Source organism: Lactuca serriola, chromosome 4, assembly GCF_051521515.1.
Source record: "Lactuca serriola cultivar US96UC23 chromosome 4, Lser_US96UC23_V15, whole genome shotgun sequence".
NCBI classification, from domain to species: Eukaryota; Viridiplantae; Streptophyta; class Magnoliopsida; order Asterales; family Asteraceae; genus Lactuca; species Lactuca serriola.
In genome coordinates this window covers 354415007-354425923 of record NC_136411.1, presented here as the reverse complement: position 1 = coordinate 354425923, position 10917 = coordinate 354415007, and positions in this window count along the sequence as shown.

Sequence of the window (10917 nt, the reverse complement as noted above, 5' to 3'; positions counted from 1 at the left end):
ACCTGCTGTTGAGAAATACAGGCCACCAGTTCCAGCAAAACAGAGTGCCTCCTGCAATTGTTCATGTGGAAATAATCAGAGACAAGGCAAAGATATGCTACCAGGGGCAGGAATAAATAACTTCATAGTGAAGAAAAAGACTTGTTTTCACTGTGGAACACCTGGACACATTGCCAGAAATTGTCCTAATCGCGCATACGTTCCCTACTATGCTCAAGGATGGCAGAACGCACCAAGAGGGAGATACTTCAAAAGAAACCCTTCCAGGTCATGTTCAGACAATGATGACTGGAACGCGCAGAAGGCCAAGAATTCAACTCCCAAGGCCAAGAATCTGAATCCCAAGGGCAAGAAGGGAATGTCGGCCAAAAAGTCAAATCCAAGAGATGCTCCCGTGAGGCCAAAATCAAAGTCATCTCAACGGCCGACATCAAGTTCAAAAGCAAATACTGATCCACCCATCGGGTCGAACAAGAAATGGGTTAAACCCGAATATAGATGGGTACCAAAGGTGAAAACTCCCAAATCTCCTAATGCTTCTAACGTTTCTACATCTTCTGTTTGTGATAAGCAGGATATGTCATGGGAGAGTGTATCGTGCGTTGATGACAAAGGTCGACCCAGTTTCAAAATGGAATGGGTTCCAAAGACCAATTGATCCCGCTCTGTGTCGGAGCAGCTATGGAGGCATATCATCAGACATCGGTTTGTTGGTAGTGGTTGTTCCAGACACATGATAGAGGACATCTCTCAACTGTACAACATTCATACCTTTGTTTGAGAGTATGTGTCCTTTGCGGGAAAGGAAAGAAATGGAAGAAAAGAAGGGATCACATGGGGTTAGTGCTTAACAACATGAAGAATTTTCGGATCTGTTCTGAGATTACGTGTGCTGTTCTCAGACCTTCTGGATGAAAATTCAATCGGTGACTTACGGTTTGCGTTTTCTTCTCTATACTCCTGAGTTTGTCTTAAGTTGATTCGCTTTAAAGACTAATTTTTGTTTTAGGATAGTTTAAATTTGCGCATTCACTTTCGTTTCTCTCCTATTCACAAATTTAGGGGGAGAAATAAAAACAAAACAAAAATTAGAAAATTAAAATAAAAAAAAAAAACATTAGAAAATTAAAAAAAAAAGTTGTTGGTTATGAAATGTGCTTGCAGGAGTTGTTTTGGGAAGTGATATGATAATGTGATAACAGACAACCTGAGTCTGCGTAACGTACCCGAAGTTGAAGGGTCTATGCTCTGACTTGATGCGTTGGTAGGCACGAAAAATTTTAAAATAGACTTGACTAGGGAGAGTTGAACTTAGGAAATTTATAGACTTGACAAATCTTAACCTAGTTAGATACGTTCAGCCTGACAATACGACGCTCGGATAGGTTGAGCAGGGAGATATATATGGGAATCTACTCATCACATTAAATGAACCCGTACTTGGAACCGTGGCTTAACTTTTCCTCGATGTGTGGATTTTGTCCTTAATTCCGGTCGGATGGGGCGACTGGTAAATTCCGATAAATTAGGTCTGTAGAATATCATTTTCTTTCTTTTCGTCTGTTAGTCATATGTTGTCTCCTTTGCGCGACTTCCAATCCGACCTGGTACACAACATACGCAACTCTATTTCTCTGCAGGCTATATATATATATATATATATATATATATATATATATATATATATATATATATATATATATATATATATATGTGTGTGTGTGTGTGTGTGTGAAATACTTCTCATCTGTTAGCCATATGTTGTCTCCTTTGCGCGACTTCTAATCCGACCTGGTACACAGCATATGCAACCTTCTTCTTCTCAACCCCTCTGAAGTAGTTAGCAATAGAATTCTGAATCTCTTCTGTCTCTGAATGGTTGTCTGCTCACCTGGTGTAAGGAGTAGACTGGAAGTTCTTGATGGTTGGGGCATATCAGGAAGCGGGAAACACGTTCCAATACACTTAAAATTGAACTCATACAGATTTTCTGTAGATCTCGCTGCTCAATTTAGGTGGACAACAATATCCCTGGTCGTCGTCAGATGAATGGTCCTTAAGATATAATATCTAAGAAATTAGGATCAGATATAATTTTTTACGAACTTAAGTTCACCTGTCTTGTAACAAATAGTATGTCCTAAATTTGACACAACTTTTCATGTTTAAGTGGATAACAATATCGACGATCGACCAGACAAATATGTGAATATGGAAGGTACCGACAAGTGCATAAAGGCTGTCTAAAAACTTTGACCCCAAATCTCTTTTAAAGTTAGATATCATTTTTATTTTTGTTAAATTTGTCATAGTTTCTTCTAATTTAAATATTAGGGGAGAATTAAAAATTAAAAATAATGAAAATAAAAAAAAACAAAAAAAAAATTAAAAAATTAAAAAAAATCAAAAAAATTAAAAATCCAAAAATAGTGTTATTTATGTTTTATTTCTTGTTCGGAAAAATCAAAAATCCAAAAATATTTTTGTTTCTATTTTAATTTGTGTGCTAAGTTTTCTTTTAGTTTTGTTTTTGTCTTGAATAGTGATTTCAGGTATAGATAAGACTCATGGACTTTGTTTTGAAGATTTCTGAGCCAAAGGCTTCGTCCGTGAGCATCGAAGAATTCTCATTGGAAGGAGCAAGAAATGAAGATCATTCTTTCAACATTCAATCCTTCAACCTCAGAAGCAAGGTGAAGCTGCAATTGAAGATTATGTGACGGATTGCATTGAAGCCTCCTCAATCAGTCTGCTGCTATTTATGAACCTGCTGAAGTGATCCAGAAGATTTGTTCTCTCTAAAGTTCTCTCTGAAGATTCTCAAGCTGAAAGCGTTATCTTTCAAGAATCAGTATGTCAAGCCTCCTCACCCAATGTGCGATCAATGCCAAACTCTGAAGACAAGCCCAACTGCTCAAGATGAAGTCATTCATGGAAGATTCATATGTTCATCCTGATGCTGTGAAGAATTTGAAGATTAATGTTGAAGCCAAGTTCCCAATGAAGATTATCAAGAAAGCCAGCTACTTTTTAGGGGGAGCTTGTTGGGTCACTAAGAAAAGAAAGCTATAAACCAAGGGGGAGATTGTTGGGTCAAAATATGGTTTATACTTTACTTTTCTGGGAAATTATATTTTTGTGTAATATTTTATGAATTTATGGCCTAGTTTACGGCTGAGTTTACGGCCGTAAACACCTTACGACCGTAAACTCATTTACGGCCCATGTGTGTCCGGCCCATGTTCCCTAGTATAAATATAGGTGTTAGGGTGTGAGGAACAGATTGATGAAATAGATGAACTAGAAGGAGTTTACGGCCAGAGATCATTTTGTATGAATCTTTTGTATCTGGAGCTTTAATTCATATCAATACATATAGAGATTCATAATATTCTTCTCCTTCTCTTTTATTTTATCCGACATCATCCGTTTGATTGGGATTCCGCACCATCAAACGGATCTGACTGATACACAGGCAAATTAGGGACTTACAATTGGTATCAGAGCCAAGTTGTATCAGTCAAAAGGTTTATTGTTTCATCCAAATATCGAATATTCTGTGTTTATGGTCCAAGCTTACGGCCGTAAACACCGAGTTCTTGGGTCGTAAACTCTATTTGGAGCATTATTTGATCTTATTTTCGAAATATTTTTGCGTTTTTGGATAGATCTCGAAAAAATAAGGGGGGTTTGTTCTTTGTGTTTTTCATAAAAAAGGGTTTTTGATTCAGTTTTGGAGCTTTAAAGTCGAAAAATCGCTGTTTTTCACGTAATTGTTGAAGGGTTTTCGGCCGGAGCTTACTGCTGGAATCAGTTCAAGGCCGGAGTTTACGGCTGGAAATTATTCACGGCCGGCGGCGGCGTTTGCGTTTACGGCTAGGGTTTCCGGTATTTGCGGCTCGGCTCGGATTTCGGCTCGGCTTGGATCGCGGCTTGAAGAATCGGCTCGGCTCAGTGGATTGCGGCTCCTGCGTGCGCTTCATAAAAACAAGGACGGCTTTGGAGGCTGCAAGGATCGATCCCACGACCTCCGGTTCAGCAACAAAGCGCCTTTACCAACTCCACCAGCAACGACTTTGTTCCTTATTTCCGAAATATTATACTTAACCACTACCATTCGCACAAAAGTTTCGAAATTTTGTCAAATTTAACCCAAAAACTCAATTTCTTCTATTTTTAAATTCTTTTTTCATTCAAAATAAAAAAAAATATAATAAAATAATAAATAATAAAATTAATTAAAATTAATAATAATAATAATATAATAAAAAATAAAAAAAAAATTATTTTTTAAACTTTTATTTTTGATTTTTGATTTTTGATTTTTTGATTTTATTTAAAATTTTGATTTTGTTTTTCAAGTTTGATATTTGATTTTAAACTTTGACTTTTTCGTTTAATTTTTAAATTTCAAATTTAACTTTTCGGTTTGAGTTTTAAGTTTGACTTTTTAAATTTAACTTTCAAGGTTGGCTTTTTCATGTTTGACTTTTGAGTTTAATTTTTTTTTAATTTTGACTTTTAAGTTTTATTTTAGCTTCTAGTTGTGGTTTTTTTAATTGATTTTAAGGTCTACGAGAGAATTTGAAAACATGAAAGAGAGTCGTCAGGAGACATTAAGACAAAATTTCAACTTTTTCGATTTTATCCCTGGAGAAACCCTCGAAACTCAATTGCAGAGATTTACTACACGCACTACTGAGATGAATATAGCCGGGATCTTCTTGTCCAAATCAGAGATAAACAAAAAGCTGCTAAATTCACTTCCGAAATCGTGGGATATGAACGTAGATGTCATCAAGAAGACAAAATATCTCAATCGACATAGTATTGCTGAAGTATTTGAAGAGCTTGACACTTTAAAGAGTTCTGTAAACCTTCCGGTCAATGAAGTGCCATGTTCTCATTCATGTGAAGTTTCATCTTCTCAATCATGTGAAGATACGATTAAATTTCTTCGGGATCAAATTGATTTATTTAAGAGAGAAGTTGAGGACCTGAGATATGAAGGATATCAACTCAGGAAAGGACAGAAACCCCTAAAGGCTGAGTTAGAAGCAAAAACCAAGGACTTTAGGAAACTTCAGGAAGAGTACAACAACAAGTGTGAAAATTATGATTACGTTAAGAGTCAACTTGCTGCTGTAACTGAAGAACTTGACACTTTAAAAATCAAGTGTGGAAAAACTGATGTCAGTTTCAAAAATTATATTGCGTCAAGTCAGACAGTCGAGTCCTTATATGAAACCCAATTAAGATTCAAAGAAAATCAAAACAAGGGTCTAGGGTATGATAGTGTTCCTCCTCCTTTCAATCATAACTACAAATCCATCCCCATGACAAAGAAAGAAATTGATAGGGAGGCACATCTTCAATATGGAAAACGAGCTAGATTTGTGTCAGGAGGAGTTATTAATATTGAAGATACTAATGTTGCTACTTCATGTGCAGGTAAAGTAGCATAAGATGAGAACAAGGAGAACACTATTGAACAAACAAATGTCTCTTTGAGCTCTGAGTCTGTTGCTTCGAACTCAACTCCTTCTGATCAACCTGCTGTTGAGAAATACAGGCCACCAGTTCCAGCAAAACAGAGTGCCTCCTGCAATTGTTCATGTGGAAATAATCAGAGACAAGGCAAAGATACGCTACCAGGGGCAGGAATAAATAACTTCATAGTGAAGAAAAACACTTGTTTTCACTGTGGAACACCTGGACACATTGCCAGAAATTGTCCTAATCGCGCATACGTTCCCTACTATGCTCAAGGATGGCAGAACGCACCAAGAGGGAGATACTTCAAAAGAAACCCTTCCAGGTCACGTTCAGACAATGATGACTGGAACGCGCAGAAGGCCAAGAATTCAACTCCCAAGGCCAAGAATCTGAATCCCAAGGGCAAGAAGGGAATGTCGGCCAAAAAGTCAAATCCAAGAGATGCTCCCGTGAGGCCAAAATCAAAGTCATCTCAACGGCCGACATCAAGTTCAAAAGCAAATACTGATCCACCCATCGGGTCGAACAAGAAATGGGTTAAACCCGAATATAGATGGGTACCAAAGGTGAAAACTCCCAAATCTCCTAATGCTTCTAACGTTTCTACATCTTCTGTTTGTGATAAGCAGGATATGTCATGGGAGAGAGTATCGTGCGTTGATGACAAAGGTCGACCCAGTTTCAAAATGGAATGGGTTCCAAAGACCAACTGATCCCGCTCTGTGTCGGAGCAGCTATGGAGGCATATCATCAGACTTCGGTTTGTTGGTAGTGGTTGTTCCATACACATGATAGGGGACATCTCTCAACTGTACAACATTCATACCTTTGTTTGAGAGTTTGTGTCCTTTGCGGGAAAGGAAAGAAATGGAAGAAAAGAAGGGATCACATGGGGTTAGTGCTTAACGACATGAAGAATTTTCGGATCTGTTCTGAGATTACGTGTGCTGTTCTCAGACCTTCTGGATGCAAATTCAATCGATGACTTACGGTTTGCGTTTTCTTCTCTATACTCCTGAGTTTGTCTTAAGTTGATCCGCTTTAAAGACTAATTTTTGTTTTAGGATAGTTTAAATTTGCGCATTTACTTTCGTTTCTCTCCTATGCACAAATTTAGGGGGAGAAATAAAAACAAAACAAAAATTAGAAACTTAAAATAAAAAAACATTAGAAAATTAAAAAAAATAAAAAATTGTTGGTTATGAAATGTGCTTGCAGGAGTTGTTTTGGGAAGTGATATGATAATGTGATAACAGACAACCTGAGTCTGCGTAACGTACCCAAAGTTGAAGGGTCTATGCTCTGACTTGATGCGTTGGTAGGCACGAAAAATTTTAAAATGGACTTGACTAGGGAGAGTTGAACTTAGGAAATTTATAGACTTGACAAATCTTAACCTAGTTAGATACGTTTAGCCTGACAATACGACGCTCGGATAGGTTGAGCAGGGAGATATATATGGGAATCTACTCGTCACATTAAATGAACCCGTACTTGGAACCATGGCTTAACTTTTCCTCGATGTGCGGATTTTGTCCTTAATTCCGGTCGGATGGGGCGACTGGTAAATTCCGATAAATTAGGTCTGTAGAATATCATTTTCTTTCTTTCCGTCTGTTAGTCATATGTTGTCTCCTTTGCGCGACTTCCAATCTGACCTGGTACACAACATACGTAACTCTATTTCTCTGCAGGCTATATATATATATATATATATATATATATATATATATATATATATGTGTGTGTGTGTGTGTGTGTGTGTGTGAATTACTTCTCATCTATTAGCCATATGTTGTCTCCTTTGCGCGACTTCTAATCCGACCTGGTACACAGCATATGCAACCTTCTTCTTCTCAACCCCTCTGAAGTAGTTAGCAATAGAATTCTGAATCTCTTCTGTCTCTGAATGGTTGTCTGCTCACCTGGTGTAAGGAGTAGACTGGAAGTTCTTGATGGCTGGGGCATATCAGGAAGCGGGAAACACGTTCCAATACACTTAAAATTGAACTCATACAGATTTTCTGTAGATCTCGCTGCTCAATTTAGGTGGACAACAATATCCCTGGTCGTCGTCAGATGAATGGTCCTTAAGATATAATATCTAAGAAATTAGGATCAGATATAATTTTTTACGAACTTAAGTTCACCTGTCTTGTAACAAATATTATGTCCTAAATTTGACACAACTTTTCATGTTTAAGTGGATAACAATATCGACGATCGACCAGACAAATATGTGAATATGGAAGGTACCGACAAGTGCATAAAGGCTGTCTAAAAACTTTGACCCCAAATCTCTTTTAAAGTTAGATATCATTTTTATTTTTGTTAAATTTGTCATAGTTTCTTCTAATTTAAATATTAGGGGAGAATTAAAAATTAAAAATAATGAAAATAAAAAAAAACAAAAAAAAATTCAAAAATTAAAAAAAATCAAAAAAATTAAAAATCCAAAAATAGTGTTATTTATGTTTTATTTCTTGTTCGGAAAAATCAAAAATCCAAAAATATTTTTGTTTCTATTTTAATTTGTGTGCTAAGTTTTCTTTTAGTTTTGTTTTTGTCTTGAATAGTGATTTCAGGTATAGATAAGACTCATGGACTTTGTTTTGAAGATTTCTGAGCCAAAGGCTTCGTCCGTGAGCATCGAAGAATTCTCATTGGAAGGAGCAAGAAATGAAGATCATTCTTTCAACATTCAATCCTTCAACCTCAGAAGCTAGGTGAAGCTGCAATTGAAGATTATGTGACGGATTGCATTGAAGCCTCCTCAATCAGTCTGTTATTTATGAACCTGCTGAAGTGATCCAGAAGATTTTTTCTCTCTAAAGTTCTCTCTGAAGATTCTCAAGCTGAAAGCGTTATCTTTCAAGAATCAGTACGTCAAGCCTCCTCACCCAATGTGCAATCAATGCCAAACTCTGAAGACAAGCCTAACTGCTCAAGATGAAGTCATTCATGGAAGATTCATATGTTCATCCTGATGCTGTGAAGAATTTGAAGATTAATGCTTAAGCCAAGTTCCCAATGAAGATTATCAAGAAAGCCAGCTACTTCTTAGGGGGAGCTTGTTGGGTCACTAAGAAAAGAAAGCTATAAACCAAGGGGGAGATTGTTGGGTCAAAATATGGTTTATACTTTACTTTTCTGGGAAATTATATTTTTGTGTAATATTTTATGAATTTATGGCCTAGTTTACAGCTGAGTTTACGGTCGTAAACACCTTACGACCGTAAAGTCATTTACGGCCCATGTGTGTCCGGCCCATGTTCCCTAGTATAAATATAGGTGTTAGGGTGTGAGGAACAGATTGATGAAATAGATGAACTAGAAGGAGTTTACGGCCAGAGAGCATTTTGTATGAATCTTTTGTATTTGGAGCTTGAATTCATATCAATACATACAGAGATTCATAATATTCTTCTCCTTCTCTTTTATTTTATCCGACATCATCCGTTTGATTGGGATTCCGCACCATCAAACGGATTTGACTGATACACAGGCAAATTAGGGACTTATAGCTGACACTAAGTGACCTGTTTCAAACATCATCATATTACAAGGTTTGACCTTACAATCTCCCCCAATATGATGATGTTCAAAATCAGCTAGACTAGAACACCTCTGGACAAAAATTCTTCATACTGAGCTTCAACTTCTACTTTTACTGGCCAGTAAGGACTATCCAGCAGCTTCTGTCTTCTATTCAGTAATTCCATAGCAATTAGAATATGAAATTCTCCAGAAAGATCTTGATGATTCATGCACATTTGTCTTAAGCCAACAAGATGATTTGTTGGAGCCCTTGGAATCTCTGCAGTTCGCTGAAAACACATTTTTCTGTTCTTGTCAAGATAAAACATTCCATGTTCAGGAACCAAAATGAACTGATGTTGAACCGGCTCAACACCAATTGGAAGAGAGTTGTTTAATTCTTCAGCACCAAAATTTAGAACCAACACATCTTCACCATCAACCTGAAATCTGGTTCTTCTGTTTCTTGGAATTGAGGAACTTGAACCTTGCTACTGAGAACACTCTTTAGGAACGAGATCAAGACGCTGAACTTTCTTAATCAGTAAATGAAGAGCACAAGTCAATTCTGAAGAAATATCTGAAGTTTTCTTGGATGCCAACTCGAGCAATTCCATCCATTCAGAGAGTCCATATCTGATCAGCTCGTCTCTCTTGACAACTTCAATGTACAGATGTTGAGGACCTTGACGGGTGATCAGCAAAGTAAGAATTTTCTCGTTACGAGGTTTTGAGGCTTTAACTTTGATGATCTTATCATTGCTCACTCTTCGTTTAAGAACATCTTGAAACCTCTTGCGATCAATCCTGTCGAGAACACTATCAGTCCTTGACTTACTGCTACTGGGAGGAGGCTGTGAAGATTTAGATTTGGACTGATATTCTAAAAACCTTTGCATCTGAGCTTCAAAGGATCCTTTGGCCTGAAGTTTGTGCTGAATGAGGGATTCATCAGCTTGAGCAATATTCTTTAGAAGCTGAGCCTTATTGGCTTCATCAAGGATTTGCTTAACTTGATTAGGAGACATGTTCCATTCAGCTGCCAAATTGGATACGCTGACAATGGACTTAGATTTCTTGCTGGGAAGAGAAGTCTCAGCATGTGAATCAGATAATTCAGTATCTGCTGCCTTGCGCTTTCGAGATAAAGGATAAAGATCCTCGCTAACTACATCTGAGTCTTCACCTTGAACTGGCACAGTGGGATCAATGAAGTTCATGTCTAGCATCTAACACTCATCATCATGTTCATCTTCATCATCATGCTCACTATCTTCAGTAAGCTTTTCAGTTTCTGTTAGTCTCTCAGAGTCGTGCACAAGCTGTGGTGGCTCGGTCTGGTTTAAAATGTTCTCTTCAGATCCATGCTCAACAGAATCAGTTTCTCCCCCTTTTGATCATCATCATCATTTGGGCCAGGGAAAGGAGTTGACAGAAGAACTCCCTTCAGTTGGTTGACATCAGCCTCAATACGTAGAAGACGATGACTCATGTCTCGAGTCAGTGTAAGAAGCTCATTAAACACTGAGGCCGAGATATGAATGAGCTGAGTACCTGGAATTTCTTGTGATCGATGTTGCTCCCCCTTAGAAGGTTGCTCCCCCTGAGATGGTAGCTTCCCTTGAGATGGTTGCTCCCCCTGAGCAGATGGCTCCCCATGAGCTGAACGAATCGTTTCAGTGACAGAAATGGTATGGTGAGAAAGTTGAGGAGAGATATGACCACCTTCTTGACTAGGATCAGCTTGTATTTCAGCATTAGTGTCGTTGATATCAGCAGCTCCTTCGTTAGTGGCAACGTTTAGTGAAGAAACAATATATGGATTTGCGATCCATTCTCGCATCCGATCAGAGATGCCGATGTCATTTGCCAGTGGATCATCCT